Source organism: Podarcis tiliguerta (assembly GCF_965153285.1).
Source record: "Podarcis tiliguerta genome assembly, chromosome: 4".
In the NCBI taxonomy this organism is placed as follows: domain Eukaryota; kingdom Metazoa; phylum Chordata; class Lepidosauria; order Squamata; family Lacertidae; genus Podarcis; species Podarcis tiliguerta.
This window is the reverse complement of record NC_139537.1, coordinates 32167740-32190267: the sequence shown is the minus strand read 5'-3', so window position 1 is coordinate 32190267 and position 22528 is coordinate 32167740. Positions and strand designations below refer to the sequence as shown.

The 22528-nt window shown below is 43.8% G+C and overlaps 1 long non-coding RNA gene across 1 annotated transcript in view; it reads left to right on the top strand.

The window, feature by feature from the left end:
* Window positions 1-3554: 3554 nt before the first annotated feature.
* LOC310676533 overlaps window positions 3555-22528 on the top strand; it is a 23131-nt gene continuing 4157 nt past the window's right edge. The window contains exons 1-2 of the long non-coding RNA XR_014510590.1: window positions 3555-4237; window positions 12781-12981. This is a non-coding gene — a long non-coding RNA (uncharacterized lncRNA). The remainder of the gene's footprint in view (window positions 4238-12780; window positions 12982-22528) is intronic.

The following is a 22528-nucleotide window of genomic DNA, read 5'->3' as shown; positions in this document are numbered from 1 at the left end:
GAGCAGGGGAGGTATTCTTTCATAAAATTTATATACCCCTTGATGGTGTGTGTGTGTGTGTGTTTTCTTTTATAAAAAAAACACACACTTCAAAGTGTTTCAAAAATAATGAAACAATGGCATTGGGGGGGGACAATTAAAAACAGCTATTCAAAACATATCAAAAAATCTTTAAGCTAAATTTAAACCAGATTTAAGTACATGTCATGTGCCAATTAGAGTACGATGAAGGTGTCAATAGGAAAGGAGTTCCCAAGCATGGACTAAAATATCTATTTCTGAAAAATGTGGAAAGATTATTATGTGGAACTTGTAACAGTGCTGGTTCCAGGGATCAAAGTGGCTGAGTATGGGGGGGGGGAGGCATTGTGCTTTGAGGAGTTCCCCTTCCAGGAGAGCCTTCTCTTGCTTTTTTACGTGGGTTGCCTTGTCCTTGCAGCCCCAGCTGCAGCTGTGGAACTGATATTCCTGGTGGAGATTTGCATCTGGAATCCTAGTGGAAGGTACCTGCAAGGAGGCTCTTAGAAGATGCATGTTGTTCATTCTTCTCTCCCCCCCCCCCTCTCTTAGCTCTTTGTTGTTTGTGCAAATTGCAGCATTTGTGCTAAATGCTCCCTTTCCCCAGAGATCCCACTTGTCAGTCATATAGTTGCACACACTCAGTGGCAGAGCTGGTGTAGCTTGCTCTGCGCTGCAGTTGTTTATATGCAGTGGGCTTTATGTTCTCCTTTGCTGTATGATGACAGTCCTCTGATGATGGACCAAGTGATATATAGGATGGAAGTGGGGGGGTGGGGACAGAGAAACTGCCTCGGGCTGCCCAATTTCCTTTTGCCTAGGTACATAAAACATCTATCTTGTTGCCAGAGCTTTCTGCCAGCACAGGTAGACTCCAGACTATTCTTCCAAACTTATTTTTACCAAGTCTTCAACTTTCCTCTCTCCCTCCATCATAGTTGGAGTGATGTAGAATTATGTCACGGTTCCATCATAACTTGCCTGCATCATCAGAACTTTGAGCTACCCCAGTTCAGGGGATCTAAGTGCAATCCTAGCCTCATCCAGTTGGCATAACTCAAGAGAAAGGACTAAGCTGTAAATGTGATACTCCCATGAACTCTGATTGAACATTCTATCTCTATCCTGATGGGATGAGGCATGGCGTGGAACAGAAGTCTTCCTGTGGAGAATAACCATTCTGTTGCTTGCGGCGACCCAAAATAATTTGGATGGATGTGTCCCACAGTGGAGTTGTACACAATGCCAGCAAGGACAGGTTTCACCTTGGAAGGAGTTGTGGGTTTGTGGTGTTCGATTGTCTTCCAGGTGTGGGTGTGTTTTTCCTGCTGTATTTCAGCAGTTTAATCATTATTTTAGAATGCCTCTGTCAGTTTTATTATTTTAACTCAGCTGCCCTGTGCGCAGGTGGAGATGAGATACAGATATTTGAAACGTGGAAAAGAGGCAACCCCTCATCTTTCTAAGGTTTCTTGGGGAGAGAATAATAGCAAAGCCAGCCGAGGTCTGGAGATGCCTCACATGTACATTTTAGCTTTTTGCAACATGAGCTGAGTACATGGTGACTAACTGAAGCAGCTGGCATGCCAAGGAATTATTTGTTCCTTCTTTCGACCCCTGCAATGTGTATTTTTAAAGTGGCAATGTCAAGAATAAGATGAGGGAGACAAAGTCCCAAACCATCTAAGCAATTTGCAGTTCTGACCAAGGCCATCAGGCAACCCTGAACGACTTTTCCCCTTCTGGGAAGGCTGCGCTTGGCCATAATCAGGCAGCAGTTTTGATTCAGTGCCAGATGGAAGCAGGATGGCCACATCTCCTACTTAACAGAGGACTGTCCTCTGTGTGAAGGGTAATCCATGTGTAGGGATAGCAGAGGTCTGAACTTGACCATCAGCTCTTAGCACTTGGAGAGCACACAGGTCACCAGGTTCCCCACTGAGTGAGAAGTACTGTATTTCTGTACAATACTTGAGATCTGGATACCTAAAAGATCATCTCAACCCCTCCACACCCAATCAACCATTGTGTTCCACTGTAGAAGGTATCCTGCAGATACTATTCTATATATAGATCCATTTCATGTGATGTCAGAATTGGGCCTTTGCTGTGGCATCATCTACCCTTCCATTGCACGACAAGTCCCTTCCATTGCATGCCAAACAGGCACCTTCTCTATTGCCTTTTCGGCACCTGCTAAAAATGTTCCTTTTAAAATCTAAATCCCAGTTCACATCCATTTTGAATTGGAAACAATTTTATGTGTGCACTGTTTTTATATCTACCATATATTGTGGGAAATGGTATGTTTGTTCTCTATGTGTTCGGACGACTCTCAAGATATCATTGCCAAATTCATCACAAGGGTTCCTGAGGTGGGAGAGGCAGTCTTCGTCAATGTTTAAATGCTGGATGCCATTTTGATTCAAGATGGTGGAGCAAAACACTACTCTGGTGTGGCTTCATTTTTTTTGCCTTGGTTTGGTTGCCTCTTGAGATAGAGTTACCAAACTTGGCATAAACTGAGAAAACCCAAAATAGACAGCTTCTTATTGTTGGCCCTAGGAGTGAGATGCAGGAGAACTGCATCAGGGTCAGGGATGGCTGGAAGCTACATAGAAGGCTGAGGCAAGGTCCACAGGAGTGGGCCACTGGCTAATGTGACTGTGTAGAAACGAGGTGCCTTACATGGTTAGTTTATATACTTTTATTCCACTCTTCACTGCTAGAGACTTCCCAGGCCAGCTCACAAATCAAAAGGCTAAATAGCAATTAATTTATCAATTCACTAAATATCAAATAACAAATAACCAAATATTAAGTCCAGTACCAAGTTTTAAATCCATTTTGTTGAAACAGGATCAAAAAAGAACTAAAAAGCGGAACAAATAAAAGAGGTATTCACCTTAACCAAAAAATATAGCAGTGTCTGTGCAAGACCAGCCTCCCTGGGTAGGACATTCCAAAGGTCAGGTGCCACCACTGAACAGGTGAAGTAAGCCATATCATTGTTTGGCAAACCATAATTTCAAGCCAAGAGGGACAATAGACTTCAGAGCCTATGTGAGATAAGGGATATCTCAGTTTGTATCACTGGGGTACACAGTACTGTCACTCCTGCTTTCTGCTCTGTAGGACAATCCCCTGTTTTGAATTGTACCAACCATAATAATAGTGTAAACCATAGCTATATGGCAATGATCCTCTTTACTTTTGAAAATTCACATCCTAGCCTGGCAGTATCTCTCTCTAACCTGTGACATCACACTGTCCTTTAATGGGCAGGGCAATCTTCCAAATTTAGCATAGCCATGGCAAGATAACTTAGACAACAGCAAGCATCTATTCCTTTCATAGACTTTAATGGGCCTTCTATGTACACAGTCCAATGAGACACTCCTGAACAGCTAAGCGCTGGTCAACATTTTAAGAAAGCGGTTTTTAAAAACTGTGGTAGAGTGAAAGATATTTTGCAATGTGAAGCTTACTACTCGAAGCATCCCTAAGAAATGTGTCCTCCAAAAGATCTGGAGACTTACAATGTTCTTCCTGCCAAGCGCTCAAGAGGCTGCCAAATATATCGTGTCCCTTGGCATCTCTGCAATGGACTGAAATAGCTATAGACCTTTCTGTAGCCAGAAGAAAGCAGGGGGAGAAAAGTCCCTGTTTCTAAATTTGAAGGGGAAGCTGTAAACAACAGGCTCACTCTCTGCAAATACACAAGAAGAATTTCTCATTTGATCTCTACCGCAAGAGGGGTCAGGATTCTGCACCTCTAAACAAGCATAAGCATCAACTGGGTAGACTTATTTTGCACCAGTAATTGGAGTCTAAAGGAGGAGGTTGCTGCCTACAATCTATGAGCCTCAGAAATGCTCTGAAGAATATTAAGAACTATTTCTAAAAACCTTGTAAATCTGGATAATTTGGCTTGCTGCTGTGCAGAATGCAGGAAAGAGCCTTATTTAATCCCACCCATTCTCTGTGTAAATATGGCTGTTTAACTTGAACAATATTTTTATGAAGCTACATTTCCCATATCTTTGTGAAAAGAGGCAGGAATATCTGTAAACAAATGCAGGAGAAGCAATCTCTGGTCTTCTGCAGATCTCCTGGAGTAGCTGTAGTGTTAAGTTCCCCCTTACAGCCTAATATTTCTACGTACATAGATATCTTCTGGACATTCCTTCTGCATTTTTCCTGCTGTTGAGGCTATCAAGTGGTGCCTCACAAGATGAAAAGAATCCGTTCCGTGAGTCTCTTCGTCTAGCGGTTCTCTCGTCTTGCGAAGCAAACCCATTAGCGGATTAGCGCTATTAGCGGTTTAGCGGCTATTAGCGGCTATTAAAGGCTTAAGGGATTAGCGGAGTAGCTGCTAAAAGGCTATTAGCAGCTTAGTGCCTTAGAAAAAGGGGGTGGGGAGCGAAAAAAAACAACCCCAGGAATCGCAAGACATTTTCGTCTTGCGAAGCAAGCCCACAGAGAAATTCGTCCTGCGAATCACCTCCAAAACGGAAAACCCTTTCGTCTAGCGGGTTTTCCGTCTTGCGAGGCATTCGTCTTGCGGGGCACCACTGTATTTCCTATTGTTAATGCAAATACGTTTCTTTAACTGTTGCAGACAGACGATTTATTATTAAACCAGCATTAAGGGTGACTGGGGGCTAGTGGCTACTAGTTACTGAACACAATCTTCTTGCATGTTTCACTGTCAGATATGAACAGCTTGGCAGTCTCAATGTAGCCAGTGAAAGGCCATATTTGCGCCATACATTTAAAGCTCCTGGCTGACTGCATTGTGAGGAGCAGGCCTGGCCACCAAATATGGGTGGGGAGTGGACCTGAGTGAAGACTGCTGCACTCAGGTCCACTTCCGAAGCCCCACCCCCAGGCCACCGCCGATTGGCCAATTTTCAAATTGGGTCTGGTGAGAACCTGAGATGCTCCATGGTGGCCAGGAGAGGGAACAAACAGCCGCAAACAAGATGGTGTTGCTCCAGCTATTTGCCCAGCAGGGGGAAATAGGTGGGTACCTGTTTCTCAAGTAGAGCAAATGTTGTCCATCTCTAGACATGATGAAGATGATCAGTGGAGAGCTGCTTTTCAGCACCAGACAGTCACCTTGTCTCATTGTTGTCTTTATCTGAAATCTTCACCCAAGAGTACAGCTTTTTAATGAAATGAGAATGCTGATACCAAGCTTATTGTGCTTCTGAGTCTTATATTCATATTTATTATAACCCTGTATAATCCAATAATCTCTCTTCAGTCTTACACTGTACGCTCGTAAATGTTTTATGTTTCATTGTGGAATCACTCTTCAGGGCTTTTGCGAATAAACGATTGAATAGTTGTTGCATTTTATGCTCTGCAGTGCCTTCCTGGGACTCCCCTGTTTGGAAGGGTGGCTCCTAAATTATGCCCCAGTTCCATTTCTCTGATCATCTGTTCATAACTATTCCTTAAAATACACCATGTCTGAGCAGTTAGAGAGGCTTTCTTCATATCTCGTACCGGGGTGCCAAACTGAATATAATATTTTGGGGGGGGGCGAGGTAAGTCCTACCCCACATAATTAATCACATGATGCAGTGCACACACACAATTTGAATGGGAATACCCATCAACTTTGTGGGGGCCTGCCCCCCTAAAATATTTTATTATTTTATCAACTATTTTATTTGATTGCCCCCACAGCCCCTCAATTATTTTGTTGTGGGGGTCAAAGCCCCCACAGCCCCTAAGAGTGGGCTCCTGTATGTAGTACACAACCATGGGACTTGTTTTCAGGGTAGTTTTTGTCGGAAAGAGTTTTTCAGATGTTACTTTTTTTTTACTGATGTGATCTTAACATCACAAGCCATGCCCAAGACCTACAGATGTGTAAAAATCTAGGAATTAAACCACTGCCATTTCTGATACAGCCGAAACCACAGCGGACTGAAGCCATTCCAGTTTGCACCTGGTTCAGGCCAATAAACAGCTCGACACACCTGAACCACGTCAGTTCTGTTCTTTTGTAAACCGCATCTCTGAGAGTCAAAATTATGGCAGCGAAGTTGGCGTGAATGAGGGATTGCTAAAAGTCTATTACAGTGGTACCTCGGGTTACAAACACTTCAGGTTACATATGCTTCAGGTTACAGACTCCGCTAACCCAGAAATAGTACCTCGGGTTAAGAACTTTGCTTCAGGATGAGAACAGAAATTGCGCCGCGGTGGTGGTGTGGCAGCAGCAGGAGGCCCCATTAGCTAAAGTGGTACCTCGGGTTAAGAACAGTTTCAGGTTAAGAACGGACCTCCAGAACGAATTAAGTTCTTAACCAGAGGTATCATTGTATTATTATTATTATTTATATATATACTGCCCTATACCTGAAGGTCTCAAGGGAGTTCACAGAATAAAATCAAAATATAAAACCACAAAATACATAATAAAACTAAAAACAACCCAATAACCCCCACCCCCCAAAAAAACACATTTTAAAAGGGCATAGGATCCTCACAACATTTAAAGTAAGACAATTAATAATCCTGGACAGGAGTCATTCGTTGGACAGACCACGATCTCAGAAATGTCTGTGGCAATATTTATTGACAACCAAATTGGCTGGGTGCCTTTCTGATACAAAGACAAAAATAAGAGGGGGGAGGGATTAGCTTTGGCTGTTGAGCAGATGTAATACTAGTGCTTCATCTTCTGCAATGGAAAGGCCTGTATCTAATGTTGCAAACGAGGCCTCATTGTTGAGTTTGATCTTGGCGCTGTTTCTACGGCTGATGCGCTTCCACCACAACGTTGTTTGTCCATCCCAGGGCCACCATGGCTTTCTGGGTCAGCCTCTTGGTCAGAGTCCGTATATCTGCCAATGTCTGGAAGGATGCTCGGATCAAATTCATCATCACTTTAGTCTCTTAAATATTTATTTATTTCTTACATTTATATACCACTTTTATCTTCCAAGGGTCTTGAGGTGGTCACGTGGTTCCCCATTTCATCCTCACAACAACCCTATGAAGCAGGTTAGGCTAAGAGATGGTGACTGGCCCAAGGTTCATGGCTGAGTGGGGATTCGAACCCTGCTCTCCCAGGTCATAGTCCAACACTCTAACCATTACACCACACTGGTTTATATTGCGTCCTCGTGCAAATAGGAGGTGTGTGACCTGTGCTGGCATAGCCTTTCTCTCGCATACCCAGCCATGTGCGAATGGTGCCATGGAAAAAAAGTGTGAGGGGTGTGCCTGAGCCTGAAGGACATCAGGGAGCAAGAAAGGGGTCCATGGAAAGAGAAAAAATAGCTACTTTCCTAACTTGCAGAGCATTGTTAGCAGATACGGATGTAACTGTTTCAGGGACATGCAATTCAGTTGTTTAGACACAGCTCAGTAAGGATGATGACCTCATCTCTCCGATAAGGTTGTTTTGACCTAATTGTAATCTGCTAATTTTATTCAAAAAGAAAAGAAATCAATCCTAATGTTCTTCCGTGCCCTTTCTGTTCCTGAAATTGGAAAACAGGGCCTGTGGGACAGGAAATCTTAAAAGTCCTTCTGGATCAAGGACAACACACACATCCCCGCCCATATTTTGGATTTTGCAGCTGTTGTTTCTCATAATAACAAAGGTGCCAAAGGCTTTATAGGTCAGGCGGAATGAAGCCGAGATTCCATCCGCTTCCCAGTCTTCTCCTAGTAAGCTGGGGAGACTGGGAAGCAATAGTTATGAGGATGGAAAGGAAGAATGCGAGAATGGAACAGGGTCTAAGAGGTTTAGCAGAGGAGGCTTGAAGGGGAAGAGAGAACCCTATGCAAGAAAGGCTATACAGTAGGGGGTCAAGAAATTCATTTTGTGAAACAAATGGAAACAGGGAGTTAGAGCAGAGCACAAACAGAAAGTCTGACAGTTGTGGGCCTTTCAGAGTTTTGCCCTGAAACACGTTGTTGTTGCCATCAGTTGGTCTTAAGAAACAATGGAGTGTGCCTCAAGGGGTGACGTCAAAACGCTGCATTAGCAGCACCAAACTGATATCCTTAGGGCGCACATCTGGGCAGTGTGTATGGAGGTCCTGGGCTGCCCATATGACACCCCCCCCCCCGGCCTCACTGGTGTGGTCCTAAAGAAAGCAGAGCAATACACTTGGCACCAGCTTGGCTGCAGGAGTTGCCAGAAGGAGGCGTATAAGGCGCCATCCAACCGTCTTAGGGATTCCACTCTGGATTTGTGTAGGGTTCACTCCTTAGCCTCTTCTTCTCCCAAAGATATCCTGAAAGGCAGCAGAGGTTTAGGATCAGAGTTTTCCTTTTCCTGGATGGGCTACCTTCCCAGATTGATAAGCCGTATCTGCCCCTCACTTCCCTCTACAGTACATGCAGAAACTGCCTTCTTGACTGTTGGACCCACTTATGGTCTCATCTGCTCAATCCTCTGGAGCCTGTCTTCGCATACAGGGAAAGTCCTTGGCTACCCTCACCTGGTTTAGCCCTCCCTAACATCCCATACTCCCCGGCCTATAGATTTGTTAAATGAATGATAAATGATGAATTAGCCCAACATCCCAACTTTGAGTCCTACACTTTGCTCCTTATTTATTTTACTTCATCAGAACACCTCTCTCCCAGGCTCTGGAATGGCTTACAGTTCACACTTATGCATTTTGAAAAGAAATGGGGGAAAGAGGGTTAAAAAAATAAGAATCACACCTCTAGTGCTCTTCCTGGTGTCTCTTGCAGACTTTCAATAAAATAATTCCCTCTCAAAGAACATCAGTCAACATAATATTAGCAGCCAGCGGAAGGACAACAGTTGCGCCATTAGTGGCCCATCTCCTCTCTGCTCTTGAATGAATGAAAACAAAACAAAAGTTGAAACGGTCAACATAAGCCGCGCCTGTTTAGCAGGTGGCTTCCATCCCCAGTGATCATCTAATTATAGTTCGAGCACAGAGAGTACCTGTCTGTAGAGATGAATGGGAATTTGCAGTGGTGATTGAATCACGCAGAGTTGGCACATGATTAATGAGAATCAACCAGCTGACTCTGGGAGGCCCATTGAAACTTACACCATTGAACAGCCAGTGGGGGACAGTTCTGGCTCTTTGGATCATCCACTGTTGCATTTTATATGAAACCTCTGTTGCAAAATCTGTCTAGCTGGAAGAAAAGATGCAAGCTGCTAAAGTTATGTTATTCCCCATAGAAGCCCCTCTAAAGTGGGGGTTTTAATGTGGGTGTCTTCTGTAACATGTCCTTGAGGCAATGACAGTGCAATGGTGGTGGATTTAGACTGGACTGTCCAAACATCATTCTACTTCAAAAATTGTTCTGTAATGCTGTTACCACATTATTAAGATCTGGAGCATGCTAGATCAGGGCAGGCCAATGCAGCATCTAGTCTAGCATCTTGTTTTCCAAAAACTGCAAACTTAGCTGAGTCCCCTTCCTTAACTGCCTTCCTTCTTGGCCTAATATAGAGATATAACAATGAACAGGGTGGTGATACAATGACTATTGGAATCGACACAAGATAATATCACCAAGGCAACTATCTGTAAACAAACAATAAACATCCACAAAAATGGCAAAAGTAGTTTCTTTCTCAAATAGGTTTTATCTTAAACAATAGCAAACACAGTAAATAAGGAGTTTACTTGTAATATATCAGTGGTTCAGTGCTCATTTCTACTCTTTCCAAAATAGATTTTATCTTGAACAATTGCAGTAATAAAGAGTCCAGTTGTGATATACCAGTGGTTCAGTGCTCAGATGCCGTTCCAGTAATTTGACATTTCATCGCTAAAGAGCTTAGTCATCGAGCATTGTAGTAAATAATATACAAGAGAAGAGGGTATGTAAATGACTTAAACCAGGGGTATATTTGTCCCCATCCGCATGCTTCCATCAGGAGGCACATAGAAAGGGGAGAGTGTCCTTCAGTTTGTTAAACCTCCTTTGGACGTTTATTGCTTGTTTACAGATAGTTGCCTTGGTGATATTATCTTGTGTCGATTGATTTAATATAGAGATAGCAACTCAGCTGATGACCACTAGTTAACAAAGGAACATAGAACATAAGAAAAGCTGGATTAGACTTATCTATCTAGCCCACCATCCTGTTCTCACAGTGGCCAACCAGATGCCTTTGGAAAGCTCTCAAACAGCCCCTGAGCGCAACAGTGCGCTCCCCCCTTCTCAGCAACTGGTAAGATTCGCCTTTATATCAATGTGGCACCATCCAGATCTCCCATTTCATCTGCCGTCTGTAAGAGCTAGGCTGGAATCCTTCAGAGTTCAAGGACAGGGGGCAGACAGTTACTGGAATTCTGGATTAAAAAGAGAATTAACAAGGGGGGAAATGCAGGGTTTTCAAAAAATGAAACTTGCGTTCTGATAAATGAACAAAAAAAGAAATAGAAGGAAATGATAGAATCATAGAATCTTAAGTTTTAAGGGATCCCCAGGGTCATCTAGTGCAACCCTCTGCAACGCAGGAATCTCAGCTAAAGCATCCATGACAGATGACCATCCAACCTCTGCTTAAAAACCTCCAAGGAAGGAGAGTCCACAACCTCCTGAGGCAGACTGTTCCACCGTCAAACAGCTCTTACTGTCAGAAAGTTTTTCCAAATGTTTAGTTGGAACCTCCTTTCTTGCCGCTTGAAGCCACTGGTTCGAGTCCTACCCTCCAGAGCAGGAGAAAATTTATTATTATTATTATTATTATTATTATTATTATTATTATTATATTGAATTTATATACTGCTCTATATCCAGAGGTCTGAGGGCAGTTCACAGAAAACAAGCATGTTCCTTCCTCCATGTGACAGCCCTTAAGATATCTGAAGATGGCTATTATTATTTTCTCTCTATAGGAGAAGAATAAATAAAATCTTGCTGCTGCTTCCCCCCCTTCCCCGCCCCAGCCATCTGCTGTGGAGAGAATGAATGCCTGACCGTAAGGAGTGTAAAAACGAGAAAGTGGCCAGCAGAACAGCTGCTGCGCATCATATCCCAGCGCTCTAGCAGAGACATCTTCTAAACAATCTGACATCTGCCTCCACTTTCTCCCACTCCTGCAATTGAAAACGAAACACCCACTAATTCTGCCAGAGAGCCACAGAGAGCACAAAAATGGAAAGAAAGAAAAAAACAACAACAATCTTGCTTCTTTCTTATGTCTCATGCAGCATCCACATTCCTCCGAAGGGGCACTTCTACTGAAGGGAGACCCAAAACTGGTGTAGGAGGCCTCCATTTTTGCGGGACCTTTCAGGGCAGGGCTGGGAAACTCCCAGCTCAGAGGACTTTCAGGACTCTGTCCAGGCCATTCCTGACAGGCCACACCCTTCACTGGCCCTGCTCCTCTAGTGATTTGGGCTGGAACATGTCACTGTTACTGTGATAATACCTTTTGCTTCCATGGGTGGAGAACGGAGAACGATGTGAGTCCAGTCATGCTCTATTTTACCACAGAAGCCACTGGTATGAGGCCTGTGGGAGGCTGCCTTTGAGGGAATATAGCTCTTTAAGTTAATATAGGTTCCCCCACCCCTAAAATATAAGGCAAGGCAAATGGCAGATGAAAGGAGTAAAGAATTTGTTATATTCTTTATTTATTGAATTTATATACTGTCCTATACCCGGGGGTCTCAGAATGAAGCCCCTCCCCTCCTGTCATTCTCATGCACCCAAACGGGACCCCCCCACACACTGGGTATTTGTAAATAAATAAATCCTTGCATTTAATGGTGACTTATATCATATGCAGTGTGGGACGCGGGTGGCGCTGTGGTGTAAACCACTGAGCCTAGGGCTTGCCGATCAGAAGGTTGGCGGTTCGAATCCCCGCGACGGGGTGCGCTCCCGTTGCTCGGTCCCTGTTCCTGCCAACCTAGCAGTTCAAACGCACGTCAAAGTGCAAGTAAATAAACAGTTACCGCTCTGGCGGGAAGGTAAACGGCGTTTCCATGCTCTGCTCTGGTTCGCCGGAAGCGGCTTAGACATGCTGGCCACATGACCCGGAATCTGTACGCCGGCTCCCTCGGCCAATAAAGCGAGATGAGCGCTGCAACCCCAGAGTCGTTTGCGACTGGATTTAACTATCAGGGGTCCTTTACCTAATATCATATGCAGTTTGACTACCGGGGAACACTATCAGCTCATTTTCTTGGGATCACTCTGTAGAATTCATCACAGCGGGGGGGGGGGACCACATAATGGATTTTTTTACATAAATGGTGACAAATACTAAAAAAACCTCCCTCCCTACATGTCAAACCTGACCCCAGTATAACATGTTCAGTCACATCCACACCATATATATGTTAAAGCGCATGGCTTCCTCTAAAGAACCCTAGGAGTTGTAGTTTGCCCCTTACAATGCTACATTTTCCAGCGCCCTTAACAAACAACTGTGCCAAAGGTTATTTGAGGGAAGCCCTGTGCTTGAAATGTATGATGTGCACGATTACTCAATAATAAGTTCCACTAAATTCAGTGGTTACTTCTTCTTTCATGTGTTTAAAACTATAGCCTAGTTGCTCAGGCCACCAACTGAGGAGGACCTTGAAGCTTCTGCAGGAACCATGATCCTCTCGGTTCTAATGGTGCAGCAGGACTTTCTTGGTGTGTCTTGTCTCCTTGCAGTTCTGTCCTTTAGTTAGAGCTAGGTGGAGACATGGAGGCTGAATCCCCACTTTCCACCACTGCAACACACTTAGATTGATTCGTAACACTTACAATTGTCATTGTCCTATTTTACAGAGTCCTCTGCTTGAGGGGCTACCAGAGGATAGTTGTCTAGGAGTCTTCCATTTGAAAGTCTGTCCAGTTGGAAGTCTGCTCCCAAAATAAGAAACCAGAAGGAGGGAGAGCAAAGGTCTCACAGTTGTCCGTCAGCAGCACCTGGACAGCAGTCTGAACAAGCTCTTTTCCCAACTTCCACAGGCTCTCTTCCCTACCATGGTGAGACAACTTGCATTTCTATTTAAATTACAAGAAGTATTTCTAAATTTGCATCTCTACCTAGAAATCAATACATGCAGTTTTTATGCAAATTTGTGCCCTCATTTGTCCTATTGCCTTGGTCCTGAGGAGAGGTCATGGCTAGCAGCCACTCTTGAAGTTAAATAGGGCATGATTTTACAAATGGCATGGTATATGTTTAACACTATCTATCATCTATCTATCTATCCAGTGCTTTTTTTTCTGGGTGTACGCAGAGGTACACATACCCCTTAAAAAATTGTGAATCTAAATTTGGCCTCATTGAGGGGCAGTATTTCAATATGAGTAGGAAAATGAGAGTACCCCTAAACATTTTTTAAAGAAAAAATCTATCTATCTATCTATCTATCTGAAGTGCCAAGATGGTAACATTCTACCATCAAGATTTGGATTCAAAAGTCAAATTTGAAAATTTCCAGTTTTTGATTTGGTAGCAGGATTGCAAAATTTCAGTTCAGCTATAGCACAGGAATTTAGCTTTATTCTCTTGGGGGCAGGGAAAGGAAAGAGGTTTTGAAATGTTATACCACCAATTAAAATAGGAGACCATCTGTTGCTTCTACCCTTCCAAGTGCAAAGTTCTACTAATTTTATTATAGTTTCTACCACCCATTTGACCTGCGAGCTGAAGATTAAAGAGCAGGTAAGCAGTGAGAAACTAGCCCTCATGTTTTTGACTTTGCTTCGACTTAATGTGCACCTGGGTAACCATGGAAATGAAGGCAACTGTGCATTATTCTACAAGCTTCTTCTCAGCAAGAAGTCTTTTATAGCTGCATTTAGTTTTCCAGCACTGCATAATTATGTTTAGAAGTGCCTTTTAACTAATTAGTCATAGCCACTCATTCCCAGTGTTATCGTGACTCCTTCACTGATACCCAGAAGGCCTGTTCCACTGTTATTGGCTAGTGATACTCATATATCTAGTACTGCACGCTAATGGGCTTGATGGACTTCCTCTGTATGCAGGTTTCCACTCGAGCCCTATAAGAAACTTCAGTGGGCACAGGAGACAGTTGCTGGAATGGTGTGTGTGTGTGTGTTAGACATTGGAGGGCACCAATATAGCAAGACTGTACCCGTTGTGCTGGTTGCCTATTCCTTAGAGAGCCAGTGTGGTACAGTGGTTAAGAGCGGTAGTCTCATAATCTGGGGAACCTGGTTCGCCTCTCCGCTCCTCCACATGCAGCTGCTGGGTGACCTTGGGCCAGTCACACTTCTCCGAAGTCTCTCAGCCCCACTCACCTCACAGAGTGTTTGTTGTGGGGGAGGAAGGGAAAGGAGATTGTTAGCCGCTTTGAGACTCCTTAGGGTAATGATAAAGTGGGATATCAAATCCAAACTCTTCTTCTTCTCTTCTTATCCAGACTCAGTTTGGAGTACAGGTTTCAATCTTTCCTCCTCCCAAAAAATAACATGCTAAAATGCACATAAAATACAAATGCCATTGCACAAATGAAATACCTTCTAAGACAAAAGAAAAACAAATAATTCATTTAGAATGATGGAGTTGCTGTAGCCAATTCATTATACAGATATAAATACAACTATGTACGGGGGGGGGGGACTATTGAAAATTTAGCACTACATCTGAGGATTGAAGAGTGAACTCATGCTGTACATTTGCTCATATGAGTATCCTTTCAGCACAGTCTATGACTCTGCAGAATCCCCAAGAACTGTGGCAGACTTTCAGCGCAAGAAGAGTGACTCAGCTGCAGCAGCAGCTGCCGATATAATAGGAAACTATCAGACAAAAAGGGCATCCCTCTTGAAACGATACGCCGCAACCGCTGCTCTGGTTCAAAGCAATTGGCTGCATTTGTATCTGGTCAGAGTGCATTTGCCAGCAATTCTTAGCCAGTTAGTAAAATAAGAATAGTTGAAGAGAAGAACAGGTTTCAGAGAGCCTGGTAGAGCTATTTGGCAAAAACAACTCACATATCCACACTCATACACTGATCCTCTTAATAAGGAGAATGTGGGTAGAGTATGAGAAATTGAACTGCCTGGTGTGGAATGAAACAAACTGCTGCAGCTGAGCCTCCAAGGTCACTTCAATGCTGCCTCATTGGCAAAGTGTGGAAACAGAGTCTTTTAGAAGTGCAAAGGCACCACCGAAGTAAGATTTCAAGAGCAGAGTTCCGTTCTGATGCAAGTTTGCTCTGCCTTAGGAAAGCACGTCTGTGCTGAGAAAATGGAGAGGGGGCCCTGTCTCCTGTGAGGCTTCCACACTAAAGAGTCTTGTGTTCTTTTATGGATGCCACTGGATGCATAAATGGTTATTAAGACATGCTGACATGGAGTAATTTAACTGTTTTGTCCTCTTCATTTGTAGATGTCCCTTGGGATCCCTTCCTACTCTCCAATTCTGTTATTCTAAGATTGGAAAAATGAGAAACCAAAGCTGTCAATTTCTCCCATCCCTAAGTATTATATATCAAGTATTATAGGGGGAAGCACGCTAGAAAGTAGCTTGTAGTTTGCATCTACAAACACCCAAATCTAACTTTTAAATATAGCATACCTAGCTCCTGGACTCCTTTTCTTCCTATCTTATTCATATTTATTATCTCTGCTGCCTGCATGTCTGTCCCTTTATTGTCCTTTTGTTCATGTCTCTGCCCAGTTTCTCTGATCTGAGTTTCTAAACAGAGATTTTAAAAGGATAAATCAAAACTACCCAGGGGTTTCATTTTGCTTGGCATGTCACTCTTCTGTCAGGACAGGTATCTGATATCCAGAGGGCTAACATTTTCATTTATAAAGTCACTTGGAAGGCTCTCTTGGCTATCTAGTTTATTGATTGCAAAATTACCCCATTCTTCACAACTTGTATTTTTGTACGCACCTGGCCGTTCAGGACAGCCATTCTTTGTTATTTTACTGAACACTACAGTATACAAAATTTTTCACCAGGTCTGCTGCTCTATCACCACTCCTAAATTCTATACTCCTTCATCTTTGTCCCCATCTTTGGCATTCACTGAGCAAACTCATTACCAAATGAATGTGGCTTTCCTTAGTCTCTATCTTGAGTCTTCCCATTTCACCTGAGTCCTAGTTGCCAGATAGGGATGAATGTTAAAGTCCATTGACTGGAGCCGTCCAATTTAGGGCGTTTGATTTTGTGGCTAAACATCTGTCTCCATGCACACCACACAAGTGTCCTGGGACACCCTGTATTTTCACTCAAGAACACAGAAACCATTTTGGCCATCATGATCTCACACGATTTAATGCTGCAATCTCCCCCCCCCCAAAAAAGCACTTTTGTGGGGGCCACAATCTTGCATAGCACTCCAAAACACACATTTGGATGCCGTGCTCTCATGCAAGAGTGCAGCCCCCCTCCCCAAAGTGCATCTTTTGGGCTCCGCGATGTCACACAGGTCACGTGACTTGTGCAGGAACACAGTCAGGAAGACACACGTCCCAGTTTTGAGACTCAACATGTTGGAAGGTATGCTTCATGGAGGATAAGGCTATCAGTGTCTACTGGCCATAATGGCTGTGCTTTGCCTGCATAATCAGAGGCAGTATCCTTCTGAATACAGTGGAATCTTGGTTCTCAAACTTAATCCATTCCAGAAGTCCGTGTGACTCCCGAAACGTTCAAAAACCAAGGCACGGCTTCCTATTGGTGCAGGAACACCAGAAACAATAGCCGACAGACGTTCGGCTTCCGAAAAATGTTCGAAAACCAGGACGTTCCACTTTTCCACAGTCTTCAATCTTCTTCTTGTATTTTGTCCCGAAGCCTAATGCCAAATAGTATTCAAAAGCCAATGTAAGACAATTGGTTGTGGTGGGGATTAAAGTATTTCCTGATTTGTTAAGCAAACACACACACACACAGTTCAAAGGAAATCTTCATAATGTGCAAGCACCAGGCTAAGGCTGGACCAAGCTTTTGGGTGCTGTAGGCAAATTAAAATCCAGCGCCAACTACCCAGCCTTCCCATTTTGTTGTATGTTGAGTAGCATAAAATAACATTAAAGAACCAACCATAAGATTGTTTTCTTATTTTCATTATTGGTGCCTGTCATGTCCACATTTCCTCCTGTTTGCAACTGCGCCAGGGCAGCTGGAGAGGAGACCTCTTGAGCTACTTTTTGCAATCTCCCCCCTCCCCCCTCTCCAGGATACTCACATGACTGAGGCAACTATCACTCCCAGTTCACCTCTGTGGCTAGGTTGACCCTGCGGGCTGAGTTGGTTTTTAAAGTCTCTCAATCTAGTCCCCTTATCTACCTCTCACACCTGCACAAGTCTTTTGTTTATTTTTTGCTGACTTTAGTCTGCTGAAAGCAAGTTACACTCTGTGGGTGATATGCTTTCTCCTGTTCCTAGATAGGAAAGAAAATCAGGGTCAGAAATGAGACAGTGTAGATAGTGATGGAGGAGAATTTATTTTGGTCCACATTCTTTAAGCAAAGTGACCTAATTTGTGCCTCCCTGACTCATATGCAGATTGGAATGTAATTATTCTTTAGATTACACAGTTCTCTGAATTTTGTGATACAGTGGTACCTCGGGTGAAGAACTTAATTTGTTCCGGAGGTCCATTCTTAACCTGAAACTGTTCTTAACCTGAGGTACCACTTTAGCTAATGGGGCCTCCAGCTGCTGCCACACGATTTCTGTTCTCATCCTGAAGCAAAGTTCTTAACCCGAGGTACTATTTCTGGGTTAGCAGAGTCTGTAACCTGAAGCGTCTATAACCTGAAGCATCTGTAACCCGAGGTACCACTATACAGTTCTTGGCTCAAAAGAAAATGTTCAATGAATGTATTTTTAAAAGTGTGTATTTATAACAAAACGTAGGCATTATGATAAAATACATGTCTAGGTTAAATGTATAACCAGTAAAGACATGTTGTAAGATCCTAAGAAAAGCCTCCTAGATCAGGCCAATGGGCAAACTAGTAACATTTTATTTTCAGTTTATGAAGCAATTCTATATCCTCCCACCACGCTGACGAAGAATTCTACGAAACAGTAGTCAATATCCGGAATCACTGTTCAGTATTGGACATCAAATTTGCTGAATACAGAAGGCTTCACAGCTTGTCTTTCATCGTACAAAGTCTGGTACCTCCTTTCATTTAAAGATTTTCAGAGGCTTTGAGACTAAAGATTTCATTTTGTACTTGTTATGGATTGAAGGAATTCTATAAAGGTTGTCTATTGCATATGTACATGGTCATCGTGTTGCTTAGACATTGCCAATGGGCAAACTAGGCTAGTATCCTATTCTTACAGGGCCAATCAGATGCTTGTGGAAAAGTAGCAAGCAGGACCCAAACACAAGAGCATTCTCCCCTCCTGTGGTTTCCAGCAATGGAAGCATTACTGCCTCCAACTGTGGAGGCAGAGTATAGCCATCATAACTAGTCACCATGTCTTACTGAGCTACAAGTAAGCACTGATATCACCCCCAAATCACAACTAGGAATGATTTCCCTCCAAGTTGCAAATCTGTAATACATGGTAATTCCTGCCCCGGTCATGTTTATGATCAAAATGTAACAGGGTCCCCAACTGAAGAGAAGAACTGGATTCTTCATAGCATGAGAAATCTGCATTTGAGCCTTGCGTTGCATGCATTTGCAATTCCTGAAATTATGCAATTCTTGAAATTTCACCAAACAATCCCACGGTACATGGAAAACTGGTACTGTTTAAAAGAGATCAGCTGGAACCTCCCACTGATGTGATAAATCTTAGCAAACAGAAATAGATTTGTTTACTTAGAGCCAACTGAGAGCTGAGGGCTGGTCCCTTGAAATCTAAAGACTTCTCCTGAGAACCAGCTGATGTTCTGCCAAAAGCATCGCTGTGCCAGGCACTAGCTTCCTCTTAGCCAGTTGGGAGTCCTGTGACTCCCTGGCAAGGTTATCTCATTTTACGAAATTTCAAATGCTAATCTAGAGGAGGCCCCAAGCCAATTCTCTCCAGGATTTATTGTTGAGAACTGCAAATACGGATTTCTTTTTTGGGAAGAGTGTCTATGTGGAAGTATTTTGATAATCCATCCTAGGTGATGATGCCATTAATTGTAGTCTAGTAAAGGTAAAGGGACCCCTGACCATTAGGTCCAGTCGTTGCCGACTCTTGGGTTGCGGCGCTCATCTCACTTTATTGGCCGAGGGAGCCTGCGTACAGCTTCCAGGTCATGTGGCCAGCATGACTAAGCTGCTTCTGGTGAACCAGAGCAGCGCACGGAAACGCCATTTACCTTCCCGCCAGAGCAGTACCTATTTATCTACTTGCACTTTGACGTGCTTTTGAACTGCTAGGTGGGCAGGAGCAGGGACTGAACAACGGGAGCTCACCCCATTGCGGGGATTTGAACTGCCAACCTTCTGATCGGCAAGTCCCAGGCTATGTGGTTTAACCCACAGCGCCACCCTAATTGTAGTCTAACCCTTCTGCAAAAGACAGTATTGCTTCAGTTCATCCAGATCAACTAGATGGGGAGAAAGGTCAAAGGTACTGGAGATGTACAGTGCAGATGTTTCCTTAACATCTTTCCATAATTTGCATAATGGATAGCATAGTATTGTGTGCTTTCCTTGAATGTTGAGAACTTCAACAGACAGTAGTATCTTTCTTTGGAGAAGACATTTCAGAAGGCCCTCAACTATTGTTGTAATATATGTTTTATACAAAACATATATTATGGTGCTTTTGAATTATGGTGCTGGCGGAGACCCTTGAGAGTCCCATGGACTGCAAGAAGAACAAACCTATCCATTCTTAAGGAAATCAGCCCTGAGTGCTCACTGGAAGGACAGATCGTGAAGCTGAGGCTCCAATACTTTGGCCACCTCATGAGAAGAGAAGACTCCCTGGAAAAGACCCTGATGTTGGCGAAAATGGAAGGCACAAGGAGAAGGGAACAACAGAGGACGAGATGGTTGGATAGTGTTCTCGGAGCTACCAGCATGAGTTTGACCAAACTGTGGGAGGCAGTGGAAGACAGAAGTGCCTGGCATGCTCTGGTCCATGGGGTCACGAAGAGTCGGACACGACTAAACGAATAAATAACAACAACAACACCCCAAGTCAAGACTGAGGAATCTGTGGCATCTAGATGTTGTTGGATTCCACCAGCCCCAGCCAGCAAGGCCATTGATCAGGGATGATGGATGTTGTAGTTCAAGACCAAATGTTCTCCATCCCTGCCAAACATGGAGGCCAACAGCAGGCAAAGGCATACACTTCCTCAGTGTGTCTTTTCTTCTCATCTTCACACACATCCTTCCATTATCCCGCTCCCAATAGCTTGAGATGTGTTTTCACCTTCTCCATTCTCTGGCAGGCTATTGTTCAAGCCCACAGAGAGGCTTATTTATTTGTTTGTTGCCAGGATTTATACGCTACTTTTCTCTCAGATATCCAAGGCAGCAAAAACAATTGCCAACTATCTTCTCACCCACTTGAGAGGAAATATCAACCAACTATTCTGGGCTATTGGGGGACGCGGGTGGCGCTGTGGGTTAAAGCCTCAGTGCCTAGGGCTTGCCGATCGAAAGGTCAGCGGTTCGATTCCCCGCGGCGGGGTGCGCTCCCGCTGTTCGGTCCCAGCGCCTTCCAACCTAGCAGTTCGAAAGCACCCCTGGGTGCAAGTAGATAAATAGGGACCGCTTACTAGCGGGAAGGTAAACAGCGTTTCCGTGTGCAGCTCTGGCTCGCCAGAGCAGCGATGTCACGCTGGCCACGTGACCCGGAAGTGTCTTCGGACAGCGCTGGCCCTTGGCCTCTTTGAGTGAGATGGGCGCACAACCCTAGAGTCTGTCAAGACTGGCCCGTACGGGCAGGGGTACCTTTACCTTTTATTCTGGGCTATTGACACTGCATTAAGACTTTAGAGTTGTCCTTGGAATAGCCTCCATGAATAGGGCAGCCTTTTGACAGCAGTGTACTCCTATGCAGCTGGAATAATTTGTGTATGAAGGAGAGTTATTCTGTACTATTAATCCTTTGAGCAAGCTGAATTTGAGCAAGCTGAATTAAATATAGCAAAACATGCTTTTGAGTAAAAGTTATTAGGATTGCATTGAATAGGAAGGGATGTTGCTTAGTAGTGGAGGACATCCTTGACCTGCTGAAAGTCATTGTTCAATCAGTGGCATCTTCAAATAGAGCTGGGAAAGTCCTTTGCCTCAAACCCTGAAGTGCTGCTACCAGTCAATGTAGACAGTACTGAACAAGATGAACCAATGGTCTGGCTTGATATAAGGCAGCTTCCTATGTTCCTGTTTACTCAGAAATAAGTAAAGTACTACTAGGTGAGTGAATATAGGGCTACATTCCCATAACCTTTAACCTCTAGAATCAACCCATAGCATAATCACTGGCTTCTTCTGAGGAACTGACTAGGATGAGAGAAAATGTCCTTATACCAAGTTGCCTATTGTCAGCATTGACTAGTAGTGGTTCTCCAGGTTTTCAGGTATTTTTTAAGTCCTGCTTGGAGATGTGAGGGGTTGAACCTGGAAGCTTCTGCATTCAAACATGTGCTCTTGCTCTGAGCCAGAGCCCATCCCCAGTGCTGATCTCATTAGCACTAATTTTACACTAGGTTAACTACACTGAATGGAAATTACATTCCATTAATTTCAAATTAATTTCACTCCATTCAGTGAAATCGCTCCTGGTTCCCATTTGTATTGTTACTAACAGGAGAAATCAGTTCCTTTTTATGTTATAAGAGCCAGCAGTTCGGCTAAGGCGCAGTTGTAGCTTTGCAAGTCTCCCAGACTCCAGAGTGATCACACAGCTATTATTATTTTTAAAAAAGAAATGGAAAGAAGAAGAATTTGCATGTCACCATGTCCTTTCAAGTGCCAGGCAGTTCTAGGGCTGTTGCAATCTCTCTGGGGAGAAGAGGCTAGCAAGCTATTTCCAGCTGCACTGGGAAGCAAGAGATACACGAAGCTCTGATAACATTTCTGTAAGCATCAGGCGCTCATCGGACCAGTCTCTCTGAACCTTCTCCAGCTTATCATCTGCAAGTCTTCAATCTTAATGTCTGGATTTTCCCACAGTGTTCCCCACTTGATTACATGCTTCTGCCTTACCATGTCTGAGACTTGTAAAACTGAGACAGACACCTAGACGGGGGTAGGGATGGGGCAGAAATTCAATTCAGTCCACACAGAGAGGTGAATACTGTGGTACTTGGTTGTCGAACTTAATCCGTTCCGGGAGTCTGTTCGACTCCCAGAACCGTTTGAAAACCAAGGCACGGCTTCCGATTGGCTGCAGGAGCTTCTTGCACTCAAGCAGAAGCCGCAGAAGCTGCGTCAGACGTTCGGCTTCCAAAAAAGCTTGCAAACCGGAACACTCACTTCCGGGTTTGTGGTGTTCAGGAGCCGATTTGTTTGGGAGCCAAGCTTTTTGAGAACCAAGGTACCACTGCATATCAAATTTGCCCTTTCTGAAACAATATAAGGATCGACACACAAACACCTTTCAAAATTTGTGCATATCCAG